The sequence below is a fragment of the Arachis hypogaea genome, chromosome 17, assembly GCF_003086295.3.
Source record: "Arachis hypogaea cultivar Tifrunner chromosome 17, arahy.Tifrunner.gnm2.J5K5, whole genome shotgun sequence".
NCBI classification, from domain to species: domain Eukaryota; kingdom Viridiplantae; phylum Streptophyta; class Magnoliopsida; order Fabales; family Fabaceae; genus Arachis; species Arachis hypogaea.
In genome coordinates this window covers 45,101,014-45,116,329 of record NC_092052.1, presented here as the reverse complement: position 1 = coordinate 45,116,329, position 15,316 = coordinate 45,101,014, and the positions used below count along the sequence as shown (strand labels likewise).

Sequence of the window (15,316 nt, the reverse complement as noted above, 5' to 3'; positions counted from 1 at the left end):
CGCCGTTTCCTGCAATGGCAAGATCCGCCACGGTTGCCATCCTCCCCCGAGCTCCTCGACGGCCATACTGCCACCTCGCCATCGTCCTCCTCCGTATAGCTGTCAGAACTCAGATTCGGAAGAATGCTGTTGCAGTTGCCGCACGAGTCGTCCTCCGACAAGATTTACCAGCTCCGCCGAGCGCTGATGATGATGGCGGTTCCTTTGGTACTCGTCACGATCGTGCTTTACGGGTTGCCTTCCATTTCCTCCAACAAGTCCATCGAAGACTACACCTAACGCACCGCGAGATTTCGCCCGATAACAGAGCTTGCCTCTAGTTTCTACGCCGTTGTCTTCGATGCTGGCAGCCACATTCAAGTTTTCCACTTCGATGGCAATCTCGACCTTGTTCACATTGGCAAAGATCTCGAGCTATTCGTTCAGGTTGTTGATATTGATGAGCGGATAATTTATACGCTTTTTGGCATTGTTTTTAGTATGTTTTAGTTAGTTTTTATTATATTTTTATTAGTTTTTATTTAAAATTCACTTTTCTGGACTTTACTATGAGTTTGTGTATTTTTCTGTGATTTCAGGTATTTTCTGGCTGAAATTGAGGGACCTGAGCAAAAATCTGATTCAGAGGCTAAAAAGGACTGCAGATGCTGTTGGATTCTGACCTCCCTGCACTCAAAGTAGATTTTCTGGAGCTACAGAAGCCCAATTGGCGTGCTCTCAATTTCGTTGGAAAGTAGACATCCTGGGCTTTCCAGCAATATATAATAGTCCATACTTTGCCCAAGATTTGATGGCCCAAACTGGCGTTTAAAGTCAGCATCAGAATTCCCAGCGTTAGACGCCGGAACTGGCACCAAAGTGGGAGTTAAACGCCCAAACTGGCACAAAAGCTGGCGTTTAACTCCAGGAAAAGTCTCTACACGAAAATGCTTCAATGCTCAGCCCAAGCACACACCAAGTGGGCCCGGAAGTGGATATTTACGTCATTTACTCATTTTTTGTAAACCCTAAGCTACTAGTTCTTTATAAATAGGATCTTTTACTCATACTTTCGGAGACCTTTCATATACTTTCATAGTTCTTTTCACGTTTTGGGGCTGGCCTCATGGCCATGCCTAAACCATGTTCTTATGTATTTTCAACGGTGGAGTTTCTACACACCATAGATTAAGGTGTGGAGCTCTGCTGTACCTCGAGTATCAATGCAATTACTATTGTTCTTCTATTCAATTCAGCTTGTTCTTGTTCTAAGATATCACTTGTTCTTCAACTTGATGAATGTGATGATCCGTGACACTCATCATCATTCTCACCTATGAACGTGTGCCTGACAACTACCTCCGTTCTACCTTCGATTGAGTGTTTATCTCTTGGATTCCTTAATCAGAATCTTCGTGGTATAAGCTAGAATTGATGGCGGCATTCTTGAGAATCCGGAAGGTCTAAACCTTATCTGTGGTATTCTAAGTAGGATTCAAGGATTGAATGACTGTGATGAGCTTCAAACTCGTGATTGTGGGGCGTTAGTGACAGACGCAAAAGAATCACTGGATTCTATTCCGACATGATCGAGAACCGATAGATGAATAGCCGTGCCGTGATAGGGTGCGTTGAACATTTTCACTGAGAGGACGGGACTGTAGCCATTGACAACAGTGATGCCCAACATACAGCTTGCCATGGAAAGGAGTAAGAAGGATTGGATGAAGACAGTAGGAAAGCAGAGAGAAGGAAGGGACAAAGCATCTTCATACGCTTATCTGAAATTCTCACCAATGAATTACATAAGTATTTCTATCTTTATTTTATGTTTTATTTATCTTTTAATCATTCATCATCCATAACCATTTGAATCTGCCTGACTGAGATTTACAAGATGACCATAGCTTGCTTCATACCAACAATCTCCGTGGGATCGACCCTTACTCGCGTAAGGTTTATTACTTGGACGACCCAGTGCACTTGCTGGTTAGTTGTGCGGAATTGTGACAAAGTGTGATTCACGTTTGAGAGCACCAAGTCTTTGGCGCCATTGTTGATGATCACAATTTCGTGCACCAAGTTTTTGGCGCCGTTGCCGGGGATTGTTTGAGTTTGGACAACTGACGGTTCATCTTGTTGCTTAGATTAGGTACTTTTCAGAATTTTTAAGAATGAATTCTAGAGTTTCAAGGTGATGTTCCCACCATCACAAAAGCTGATTGATTCTCATCAATTTAGCTATTGAATGTAATGTCCTGCTGAAGCTTGGCCAAACATGTCTAATCTTTTTAGACTGAACCTTTAGACTAACATTGCATGATTCTTGAAATTCTTATTAAAAGTTTTGATTCTCTTTATTTTCTTTTCTATATAAATTTTGAAAAAAAAATGTATAAAACCATAAAAAACCAAAAATATTTTCTGAGTCTAGTATTAATTTTTAAGTTTGGTGTCAATTGCATGTTTCTGTTCTTCTTGCATTTTTCAAATTCATGCATGTTCTTCATTGATCTTCAAGTTGTTCTTGATGACTTCATTGCTTTGATCTTCAAATTCTCTTGTTTTGTATGTTTTGTTGTTTCTTACATGCATTTTTACACTGTTATAGTCCTTAGTATACAAACTTTTAAGTTTGGTGTCTTGCATGCATTGTTTATTCGATCTTAGTTGCATTTTTATTGTTTCTCATCATCAAAAAATTTCAAAAATATTCTTAAAACTATGTCTTTTCAAGTCAATAACACAGAGAATTGAAGATTCATAACAGTCAGCAGAGGAATCAAACAGAAAAAGCTGGGCGTTCAAAACGCCCAGTGAAGAAGGAAAACTGGCGTTTAAACGCCAGCCAGGGTACCTGGCTGGGCGTTTAACGCCCAAAAGGGTAGCATTTTGGGCGTTAAACGCCAGAATGGATACCGTTCTGGGCGTTTAACACCAGGATGACACAAGAGGGAAGATTTTGTTTTTAATGCACATTTTTTTTTTAAGTTTTCAAAATTTTTCAAAATCAAATCTTTTTCAAATCATATCTTTTCAATCATATATTTTCAAAATCAATTTCTTTCCATTTTCAAAAATACTTGCTAACAATTAATGATTTGATTCAAAAATTTCAAGTATGTTGCCTTTTCTGCTAAGAAAGGTTTAATGTTTGAATCATATCTTTTCTTGTTAGCCAAGTAATTAATTTTAAAAATCAAATCTTTTAAAATTGTTTTTCAATCATATCTTTTTAAAACCATAACTTTTCAATCATATCTTCTTAATCATATCTTTTTCAAAATTTAATTTTCAATCATATCTTTTTGAATTCTAAATTCAAAATCTTTTTCAAAAAAAAATCACTTTATTTCTTTCCCAACTTCAAATTTCGAAAATCATTCATCAAGTTTTCAAAATTTTCTTTTAATTATTTCAAAATCTTTTTAATTTATTTTCGAAAATTCTTCCCCTCTTCTCACATCCTTCTATTTAAGGACTAACACTCCTCTATTATCAATAATTCAAATTTTATCTCTCTTAATAAGTTCGAATTCTTCTACCTCCTCCTTCTATTCTTCTTTTCCTCTGACACCTCAAGGAATCTCTATACTGTGACATAGAGGATTCCATATTTTCTTGCTCTCTTCTCTTTCATATGAGCAGGAGCAAAGACAAAGGCATTCTTGTTGAGGCTGATCCTGAACCTGAAAGGACCTTAAAGCGAAAGCTAAGAGAAGCTAAGGCACAACTCTCTGTAGAGGACCTAACAGAAATCTTCAAACTAGAAGAAGACATGGTAGCCGAAAACAACAACAATGCCAACAATGCAAGGAAGGTGCTTGGTGACTTTACTGCACCTACTCCTGATTTCTATGGGAGAAGCATCTCAATCCCTGCCATTGGAGCAAATAACTTTGAGCTTAAGCCTCAATTAGTTTCTCTAATGCAACAGAATTGCAAGTTTCATGGACTTCCATTGGAAGATCCTCATCAGTTCTTAGTTGAATTCTTGCAAATCTGTGACACTGTCAAGACCAATGGGGTTGACCCTGATGTCTACAGACTTATGCTTTTTCCTTTTGCTGTAAGAGACAGAGCTAGGACATGGTTGGATTCACAACCTAAAGAAAGCCTGAACTCTTGGGAAAAGCTAGTCAATGCCTTCTTGGCAAAGTTCTTTCCACCTCAAAAATTGAGCAAGCTTAGAGTGGAAGTTCAAACCTTTAGACAGAAGGATGGTGAGTCCCTCTATGAAGCTTGGGAGAGATACAAGCAATTGATCAGAAGGTGCCCTTCTGACATGCTTTCAGAATGGAGCATCATAGGAATCTTCTATGATGGTCTGTCTGAACTATCCAAGATGTCATTAGATAGCTCTGCTGGAGGATCTCTTCATTTGAAGAAGACGCCTGCAGAAGCTCAAGAACTCATTGAAATGGTTGCAAATAACCAATTCATGTACACCTCTGAAAGGAATCCTATGAATAATGGGACAAGTCAGAAGAAAGGAGTTCTTGAGATTGACACTCTGAATGCCATATTGGCTCAGAACAAAATATTGACTCAGCAAGTCAATATGATTTCTCAAAGCCTGTCTGGAATGCAAGCTGCACCAGGCAGTACTAAGGATGCTTCATCTGAAGAAGAAGCTTATGATCCTGAGAACCCATCTATGGAAGAGGTGAATTACATGGGAGAACACTATGGAAACACCTACAATCCTTCATGGAGAAATCATCCAAATCTCTCATGGAAGGATCAACAGAGACCTCAACAAGGTTTCAACAACAATAATGGTGGAAGAAATAGGTTTAGCAATGGCAAGCCTTTTCCATCATCTTCTCAGCAACAGACAGAGAATTCTAGGCAGAGCCACTCTGACTTAGCAACCATGGTCTCTGATCTAATTAAAACCACTCAAAGTTTCATGACTGAAACAAGATCCTCCATTAGAAATTTGGAGGCACAAGTGGGTCAGCTGAGCAAGAAAGTTACTGAACTCCCTCCTAGTACTCTTCCAAGCAATACAGAAGAGAACCCAAAAGGAGAGTGCAAGGCCATAAACACAATCAACATGGCCGAATTTGGAGAGGAGGAAGAGGCAGTGATCGCCACTGAGGAAAACCTCAATGGACGTCCATTGGCCTCCAATGAGTTCCCTAATGAGGAACCATGGGAATCTGAGGCTCATAATGAGACAATAGAGATTCCATTGGATTTACTTCTGCCATTCATGAGCTCTGATGAGTATTATTCCTCTGAAGAGGATGAAGATGTTACTGAAGAGCAAGTTGCTAAGTACCTTGGAGCAATCATGAAGCTAAATGACAAGTTATTTGGTAATGAGACTTGGGAGAATGAACCTCCATTGCTCATCAAAGAACTGGATGACTTGACTAGGCAGAGATTACCTCAAAAGAGACAGGACCCTGGAAAGTTCTCAATCCCTTGTACCATAGGCACCATGACCTTTGAGAAGGCTCTGTGTGACCTAGGGTCAAGCATAAACCTTATGCCTCTCTCTGTAATGGAGAAGCTAGGGATCATTGAGGTACAAGCTGTAAGAATCTCATTAGAGATGGCAGACAATTCAAAGAAACAGGCTTATGGACTTGTAGAGGATGTCTTGGTAAAGGTTGGAGACCACTACATCCCTACTGATTTCATAGTCCTAGAGACTGGGAAGTGCATGGATGAATCCATCATCCTTGGCAGACCCTTCCTAGCCACAGCAAAAGCTGTGATTGATGTTGACAGAGGAGAATTGATCATTCAAGTGAATGAAGAATCCCTTGTGTTTAAGGCTCAAGGATATCCCTCTATAACCATGGAGAGGAAGCATGAAGAGCTTCTCTCAAAACAGAGTTAAACAGAGCCCCCACAGTCAAACTCTAAGTTTGGTGTTGGGAGGCCACAACCAAACTCTAAGTTTGGTGTTGAACCCCCACATTCAAACTCTAAGTTTGGTGTTGGGAGGTTCCAACATTGCTCTGAACATCTGTGAGGCTCCATGAGAGCCCACTGTCAAGCTACTGACATTAAAGAAGCGCTTGTTGGGAGGCAACCCAATGTTATATTTATCTATTTTCCATTGTTATTTTATGTTTTTTGTAGGTTGATGATCATGTGAAGTCACAAAAACAATTGAAAAAGCAAAAATAGAATGAAAAACAGAGAAAAAAATAGCACACCCTGGAGGAAAAGTTTGCTGGCGTTTAAACGCCAGTAAAGGCAGCAAATGGGCGTTTAACACCTAGTCTGGCACCATTCTGGGTGTTTAACACCAGAAATGGGCACCAGACTGGCGTTTAACGCCAGGAATGGGCAAGGAGCTGGCGTTAAATGCCAGAAAAGGGCACCATCCAGGCGTTTAACGCCAGGATTGGCAGAAAGGGCGTTTTTGCATGCCACCTGGTGCAGGGATGAGCTATCCTTGACACCTCAGGATCTGTGGACCCCACAGGATCCCCACCTACCCCACCACTCTCTCTCTTCTTCACCCATTCACCAATCACCTCAATACCTCTTCCCAGAAAAAAAAAAACCCTCACCTATCAAATCCCACCATTCTCTTCACCACTCACATCCATCCTTCATAAAACCCCACCTACCTCACCATTCAAATTCAAACCACTTTCCCTCCCAAATCCACCCATACTAGCCGAACCCTACACCCCTCTCAACTCCTATATAAACCCATCTTCACTCCTTCATTTTCACACAATCTCAACACCATTTCTCCCCCTTGGCCGAACCACAAAGCCTCCTCCATCTCCTCCATTTTTCTTCTTCTTCTACTCTTTTCTTTCTTCTTTTGCTCGAGGACGAGCAAACCTTCTAAGTTTGGTGTGGTAAAAGCGTTGCTTTTTGTTTTTCCATAACCATTTATGGCACCTAAGGCCGGAGAAACCTCTAGAAAGAGGAAAGGGAAGGCAAAAGCTTCCACCTCCGAGTCATGGGAGATGGAGAGATTCCTCTCAAGGGTGCATCAAGACCACTTCTATGAAGTTGTGGCCATGAAGAAGGTGATCCCCGAGGTCCCTTTTAAACTCAAAAAGAGTGAATATCTGGAAATCCGACATGAGATCCGAAGAAGAGGTTGGGAAGTTCTTACCAACCCCATTCAACAAGTCGGGATCTTAATGGTTCAAGAGTTCTATGCTAATGCATGGATCACCAAGAACCATGATCAAAGTGTGAACCCGGACCCTAAGAATTGGCTTACAATGGTCTGAGGGAAATACTTAGATTTCAGTCCGGAAAATGTAAGGTTGGCATTCAACTTGCCTATGATGCAAGGAGATGCACACCCCTACACTAGAAGGGTCAACTTTGATCAAAGGTTGGACCAAGTCCTCATGGACATATGTGAAGAGGGCTCTCAATGGAAGAGAGATTCAAGAGGGAAGCCGGTTCAACTAAGAAGGCATGACCTCAAGCCCGTGGCTAGGGGATGATTGGAGTTCATCCAACGCTCAATCATTCCCACTAGCAACCGGTCCGAAGCTACTATAGACTGGGCTATCATGATACATAGCATCATGATTGGAGAGGAAGTGGAAGTTCATGAGGTTATATCCCAAGAACTCTACAAGGTGGCGGACAAGTCCTCCACTATGGCAAGGTTAGCCTTCCCTCATCTCATTTGTCACCTCTGCAATTCGGCTGGAATTGACATAGAGGAAGACATCCTCATTGATGAGGATAAGCCCATCACTAAGAAAAGGATGGAACAAACAAGAGATCCCACTCATGGACAAGAGCATGAGGAATTTCCTCATCATGAAATCCCTGAGATACCTCAAGGGATGCATCTTCCTCCACAAAACTATTGGGAGCAATTCAACACCTCCCTAGGAGAATTAAGTTCCAACATGGGACAACTAAGGGTGGAGTACCAAGAGCATTCCATCCTCCTCCATGAAATAAGAGAAGACCAAAGAACCATGAGAGAGGAGCAACAAAGGCAAGGAAGAGACATTGAGGAGCTCAAGCACTCCATAAGATCTTCAAGAGGAAGAACAAGCCGTCATCACTAAGGTGGACCCGTTCTTTAACTTCCTTGTTCTTTATTTTCCTGTTTTTCGAAAATTATGCTTTATGTTTATTTATGTTTGTGTCTTTATTACATGATCATTAGTGTCTAAGTGTCTATGCCTTAAAGCTATGAAAATGAATCCATCACCTTTCTTAAATGAAAAATGTTTTTAATTGAAAAAGAAAAAGAAGTACATGAATTTTGAATTTTAAAACAATTTAATTATTTTGATGTGGTGGCAATGCTATTGTTTTTCTGAATGAATGCTTGAACAATGCATATTTTTGAATTTGATTGTTTATGAATGTTAAAATTGTTGGCTCTTGAAAGAATGATGGGAAAAGGAGAAATGTTATCTAATGATCTGAAAAATCATAAAATTAATTCTTGAAGCAAGAAAAAATAGTGAATAGAAAGCTTGTAGAAAAAAAAAGAGGCAAAAAAAAAAAAAGAGAGAGAAAAGCAAGCAGAAAAAGCCAATACCCCTTTAAACCAAAAGACAAGGGTGATAAAAAGGATCCAAGGCTTTGAGCATCAGTGGATAGGAGGGCCCACAGGAATAAAATCCTGGCCTAAGCGGCTAAACCAAGCTGTCCCTAACCATGTGCTTGTGGCGTGAAGGTGTCAAGTGAAAACTTGAGACTGAGCGGTTAAAGTCGAGGTCCAAAGCAAACAGAAGAGTGTGCTTAAGAACCCTAGACACCTCTAATTGGGGACTCTAGCAAAGCTGAGTCACAATCTGAAAAGGTTCACCCAGTTATGTGTCTGTGGCATTTATGTATCCGGTGGTAATACTGGAAAACAAAGTGCTTAGGGCCACAGCCAAGACTCATAAAGTAGCTGTGTTCAAGGATCAACATACTTAACTAGGAGAGTCAGTAACACTATCTAGATTCTGAGTTCCTATAGAAGCCAATCATTCTAAACTTCAAAGGATAAAGTGAGATGCCAAAACTGTTCAGAAGCAAAAAGCTAAAAGCCCCGCTCATCTAATTAATACTGATCTTCATAGATGTTTTTGGAATTCATTGTATATTCTCTTCTTTTTATCCTATTTTATTTTCAGTTGCTTGGGGACAAGCAACAATTTAAGTTTGGTGTTGTGATGTGCGGATAATTTATACGCTTTTTGGCATTGTTTTTAGTATGTTTTTAGCATGTTTTAGTTAGTTTTTATTATATTTTTATTAGTTTTTATTTAAAATTCACTTTTCTGGACTTTACTATGAGTTTGTATGTTTTTCTGTGATTTCAGGTATTTTCTGGCTGAAATTGAGGGACCTGAGCAAAAATCTGATTCAGAGGCTAAAAAGGACTGCAGATGCTGTTGGATTCTGACCTCCCTGCACTCAAAGTGGATTTTCTGGAGCTACAGAAGCCCAATTGGCGCTCTCTTAATTGCGTTGGAAAGTAGACATCCTGGGCTTTCCAGCAATATATAATAGTCCATACTTTGCCCAAGATTTGATGGCCCAAACCGGCGTTCAAAGTCAGCATCAGAATTCCCAGCGTTAGACGCCGGAACTGGCACCAAAGTGGGAGTTAAACGCCCAAACTGGCACAAAAGCTGGCGTTTAACTCCAGGAAAAGTCTCTACACGAAAATGCTTCAATGCTCAGCCCAAGCACACACCAAGTGGGCCCGGAAGTGGATATTTACGTCATTTACTCATTTTTTGTAAACCCTAAGCTACTAGTTCTCTATAAATAGGATCCTTATTTTATGTTTTATTTATCTTTTAATCATTCATCATCCATAACCATTTGAATCCGCCTGACTAAGATTTACAAGATGACCATAGCTTGCTTCATACCAACAATCTCCGTGGGATCGACCCTTACTCGCGTAAGGTTTATTACTTGGACGACCCAGTGCACTTGCTGGTTAGTTGTGTGGAATTGTGACAAAGTGTGATTCACGTTTGAGAGCACCAAGTCTTTGGCGCCATTGTTGATGATCACAATTTCATGCACCAGATATCCTATCGATTTGCATTTTGCTTCACTAATTAATAGTAAGATTTGCATTGTATAAGCAATAAGATATTAAACTTACAATTTGTGTTACACTCATTATTTTTTAGAATAGAGTTCAAAGCTCTTTGTTCATTGGAGATTGATGAGATTGTAAGAAATTTAAGTAAGTATAGAGATAGCAGTTAAAACTCATATTCCTAATAATCAGGGGTTTTCTCAGGTTTATGCTTACTTTGAAGCCTCATGCTCCTTTGTCAAAGATAATGTCACATGTGCTGGTCCTTTTTCAGCTTTCATCTCAGGAAATGCAACCAAACATGTGGATTTTCTGCTTTCTTAAAGTTAACTACAAGATTATGAGTTTGATGCTCCAGTGAAGCTCCTAGAGAAACATCTATATGCTATGACACAATCTGTTGATGGGCAACTTGTTGTTTCTCAGGTCTTGGCCTATGCTTTCCCTTATTTTAATTTTTTCTTTTTTTTAATGGATTTGCTGTTTAACATTTGCTCTTACTTAAACTTTACTATATAGGTTCTGGTGTCTGACATTAATATTGGATATGAGGAGATAGTTAACACTCAGGTAAGAGAACATTTATTGATATTAAATTATTAATTGTTATAGATCTTAATCAATGGTTGATTTGAAATGCTTACCCCTTCTCTTTTTGGATTCATATAGGTTCTTGCTTTCAATGGTAAGCCTGTGAAGAATCTGAAGAGCTTGGCCACCATGGTTGAGAACTGTGATGATGAGTTTCTAAAGTTTGATCTGGAATACCAACAGGTTCTCTCTCATGGACTCAGTTGTGTGAATTCTTTTTTTGACTTTCTAAAGTTTTCTGAATTAACATTTAATCTAACTTTCGTGTATCAGTAAGCTGCCCATTCTTCTCTTTACCCATTCTTTACGTATTTCGTTTAAGCATATATTTTTCTAGTTTCTTATGTGGAATATGATTTGTCATATCAATTAGACGTTGTTTCTTTCTGTATCTTTTACATAATTAAATTGAAAGTAAAACTATACTTTAGTCCTAGGAATATTTTCATTTAAAAACTTAGCCTGTAAAAGATTAAATGTACTCACTTTAGTCCTTGTACTATTTATATTTCAACACTTTAGTTTGTAAAAGATTATTTGCTTAAATAAGTTTTTGGTCCCTGTAAAATATTCAGATTTTTGGTTTCGGTCTACTAAATTTCAAAAGTTGTCTATTTAAATCCTTGTTGTTAGTTTGCTTTAAAGAGTGGTTTCTATATTGTAGAAAGTTTAAGAAATATAAGACTGCTAAGAAGGAGACAAAGGTGGCAATAAGAAAGTCAAAACAAGAGTGTATGAGAGTCTTTATTAGTCTTTGGGTATGAAGGATGAGAGATTTGGATCAACCATATGAAACTCCGTTTCATTCATTGCTAGCTGAAGGCTATGTAGATGGGCCTGTTGATGTTTATGAGTTCCATAAAAACAACCAAAGTTCTTAGCATTGTGATTTTTAACACCAAAGGCCATTTCAACATGTGGATTTTGACGGATTCTTTTCTTTGTTACAGGTTTATGCCTTTCATGGGAGACACCTCTTTATAACAAATGGTAAGAATCATGGTACAATATGTGCTTTAGAATCATGAATTTATGTATAAGGTATGACACTATTTTCAGAAAAATAGCCCTTGGATGTATCTGTACACCACAGAAATTATTTTGATTCTAAGTAATGTATCACTATGAAAATCTGAGTCATACTTTTTAGCTGATATCCTATTCACAATTTCTATTTCTCAGGTGGCCTCATATTATTGTTCCAACCTTTAAAATTACTGCGGTGGAATGTTTGCAGAAGATCCAGATTGGGGAACAAATATCACTAGTCAGGTTTGTTCTTGCAGCAATAATTTTCTTTTAATTTTCCTAAAATAGAGAAAAAAAGACAAGAGAAAATGCTTTATATCATTCTTACATTGCTCTAAATTTTGGAAGAAAGGATGAAGCTTTCATGGCCGTTGTCGACAAGGGAGGCTATAGTGCACTATTATATGTTTGAGTACTATCAAGATGACTTGGTAGTTCTTTTGAATTCGGTATGCGCCTAGACCCTTCTTTCTTTGTTTCTTATTTTGCCTTTTCTTTAAGGAAGTTAATTCCAATGTAGATCCAAGTTTCAAGAAATTTATGCTTAATGCTTATTGCTTAATTTGCTTTCAGGTTTCTGACTCAAAAAGCATCACTGGCTTCAACAGTGATGTAATTCCTGATAATATTACTGACTCAAAATTTGTTTGATATATTTTTACACTCTTGTCTGTTATTTTTTCTGTGACTTACTTAAATAAGCACTCTTGACAGGAATATATATATATAGGCCTAGTAAGGAAACAAAGGTCATTTTTCTGATTTATCCGACTCCATGCAATTCAAAATTGCCCTGTGATACTTGAGTGGATTCTTAAATAAAAGTTTAATTTTTTTCTGATTTGTTACACATGGCATAAGTTTGTAAAATATCAAGATTTAGTTGTGTTTTAAAAGGCTTTAGCAGTTCCAAAAAGCTGCTGTTGATTTTTCTTTCTTGTTGGTACTTGGTTCCATCTAAATTTAATGCATATTGTGGCCAGAAACAATGTTCATTCAAGATAAATTGATATGGATCAAATTTCAAATGTTTCGTATGTGACATTTGTCTTTGCCTTTCTACATTGATAGGACTGGAATTAAAAGAAAATTGAATTTTGAAACCTGAGATTGATAAAGCAGCTATGATCATTGCAGAAGAGGATGCTCAATCGACTGCAAACACTATTTGGTTGGAACATACATTTTGTTGATTCCACAGAGTCAATATCAAGTATGCTGCGTTAATAATATTCCTCTATCTTTTCTCTGTTTATTGCCATAAAATAACATTTTATATTGATTAGGTCACTTTTTGTTTAGGCAAATCAGAGGATGTATGGACTTACCAAGTGGTTGAGTCCGCTACAAAGGTAGTTGGTTCCTTCTTGTGTGAGAATGGAAGCTTGTCATCCACTTGTGGCATGTCAAATGACACCAAGTGAAAATTAATCAAAGGGACCTCTGGACTCAATACATATGCAAGGTCTGTTATGCTTTTTAGAATCCAGCTAGCAATTTTTAATTTTAATTTCTTGAAAACTGCAGTGTTTGCTTACTTTTTATATTTCAGTTCTATGTTGCTTTTGTATTCTTGGTGTATACCACAAATTTCAAACATTTACTTACAGAAGCTTTTTTGGGGAAACAGTTGGTTTTAAACTATTAAGCTACCAGAAAATCCATGTTTGGATGCCAAAAGTATTGCAGTATAAGTTAAACATGGGAAAAACTACCAAAAGTACCCATGAAGTTTACGAACGCTGACAAAAGTACTCGTAAACTAAGGAAATTAACGCTGTACCCATGAAAGATGGGTTCCGTATGACAAAGTATCCAAATCCTAATTTTTTGTTTATTTTTTTATAAAATTCCTAAACTACCCCACCCTAACCCCATTCTACCGTCACTCCCTCTCTTCTCTTCTTTCTCTCTCCTCACTTATCCCTCAAAAACCCTCACAGAGTCACAGAAACTCTCCTACCTCCTCATTACCGTCCGCCACCCACCTACTCCATTACCGCCAATCTCTTCCCCTCTCACTGCTTCTCCTTCTCACTATTAAGGTGACTACAACACCTTCATCGTACACCTGTGACCCAACCTGAGGAGAATGCTACCGTGGCGCGCCTGTTGCAGCCGAGGAGAACGTCATCGTGGCATGTTTGACCCAGCCGAGGAGAACACCGTCGTCGCACACCTGAGAAGAGAGAGGGGTCGTGGTACTCTTGCATGCAGAAAGCGGGTTCGGTAAAGAGAAATCAGAGAATAAAGGGAGGCGGCACTGTGGATGGAGGTTCTGCCATTGACGATGTTATAGTCGGCCGGCGAAGAAAAAGGTATTTCTTTTTTTTAAAATATTTTTATTTTATTTTTCTTCTTTTCATAAATTGATTTAGTTACTACTAAAATGATACTGTTCTATTTTTTTTAAATTTGCTTCTATTTTTTATGAAGGCTGAGATTGATTTACAGAAGATCTGGTTGATGGCTACTTCTACTTCTGATTTTTGCTGAAATAAATTTCAAATTTGATGAATGGATTTGTTGATTTTTTATGGTTGATGGCTTTTTCTATTTCTAGTTTTGCTAAATTGAATTGAAATTGGATGAATGGATTTGAAAATTTTTATGTTTTGAGTATTTTTTTGTGTTTGATTAATTTGGTTTGGGTATGGATTATAAACTTATGAGTGAATCGATTGAGGTCCAATCCTCTACCACCACCACCACTACCATTGATTTCGGTTTGGTTTGTTGTAGGAGTAGTTCTGGACTCCATGGCAAGAGTTGGTGCAAATTGAGTTATGAAAGGTTGAAAAAGTGAGTTGAGGTTGAGTGTATGGTAGTTTAGGAATTTTATTAAAAAACCAACAAAAAAAATAAGATTTGGATACTTTTGTCATACGGAACCCATCTTTCATGGGTACAGCGTTAATTTCCTTAGTTTATAGGTACTTTTGTTAGCGTTCGTAAACTTCATTGGTACTTTTGGTAGTTTTTCCTTAAACATGTAACTAGTGACGTGTGAAGCACTTGCAAGTGCTGCTTGCAATATCAAGTTTTTGTAGTTCTTAAAAATTTGCTTCTTGATGATGTGCTTGCTTTTTGGTAGGCCTGTGGAGACAGGGTGCTAAGAGGATTACATGAATGGGAACAACACAAAAAGAGTCGTGGTCACAGGAAACGTATTTCTAGTCTTAAGAGCAAGGCACAAAGTATTGGTACCTTGGACAAAATGTTTGATTACTATGAATGCAACTAGTTTTATGTATTGTAATTTGCAACCTGCTCCAGTTTTGAAACATATTCACAGTAATATTACCACTGAATGACTAATAGCATTTCAGTATGTTTCTTTTTGTTTCATTTGTCAAGACCATCACAAAAATCCAAAGTTGATTTCGTTCATAATCACCTACGAATGAGATATTGAGATGTGTGGTTCTTGTTTACTATATCCTTTCATTGTTTTCATAAACAAAATGATGAGATGTGTGGTTCTTGTTTACTATATCCTTTCATTGTTTTCATAAACAAAATGATGAGATGTGTGGTTCTTGTTTACTATATCCTTTCATTGTTTTCATAAACAAAATGATAGGCAGGACGTGTATGTTTGAAATATTGACTAGAGGGTACCACTGTACTAGTCTTTCAGCACCTTCTTGTAAACTTGTGAACTCAAATTATTATGAACAATGCACTTATTTTTCTTATATA

At 38.1% G+C, this 15,316-nt stretch overlaps 2 long non-coding RNA genes and 1 other non-coding gene across 3 annotated transcripts; 2 read left to right on the top strand and 1 right to left on the bottom strand.

Moving 5' to 3' along the window:
- Positions 1-4,162: 4,162 nt before the first annotated feature.
- Positions 4,163-4,270, bottom strand: LOC112768574 (small nucleolar RNA R71). The gene has a single exon (XR_003185984.1). It is a non-coding gene; the product is annotated as a small nucleolar RNA R71 (small nucleolar RNA).
- A 6,241-nt stretch (positions 4,271-10,511) lies between these two features.
- Positions 10,512-11,869, top strand: LOC112765559 (uncharacterized). The gene is made up of 3 exons (XR_003183826.2): positions 10,512-10,564; positions 10,664-10,768; positions 11,768-11,869. It is a non-coding gene; the product is annotated as an uncharacterized lncRNA (long non-coding RNA).
- A 582-nt stretch (positions 11,870-12,451) lies between these two features.
- On the top strand, positions 12,452-14,848 carry LOC140180793 (uncharacterized). The gene is made up of 3 exons (XR_011874758.1): positions 12,452-12,827; positions 12,917-13,079; positions 14,709-14,848. It is a non-coding gene; the product is annotated as an uncharacterized lncRNA (long non-coding RNA).
- Positions 14,849-15,316: the final 468 nt, after the last annotated feature.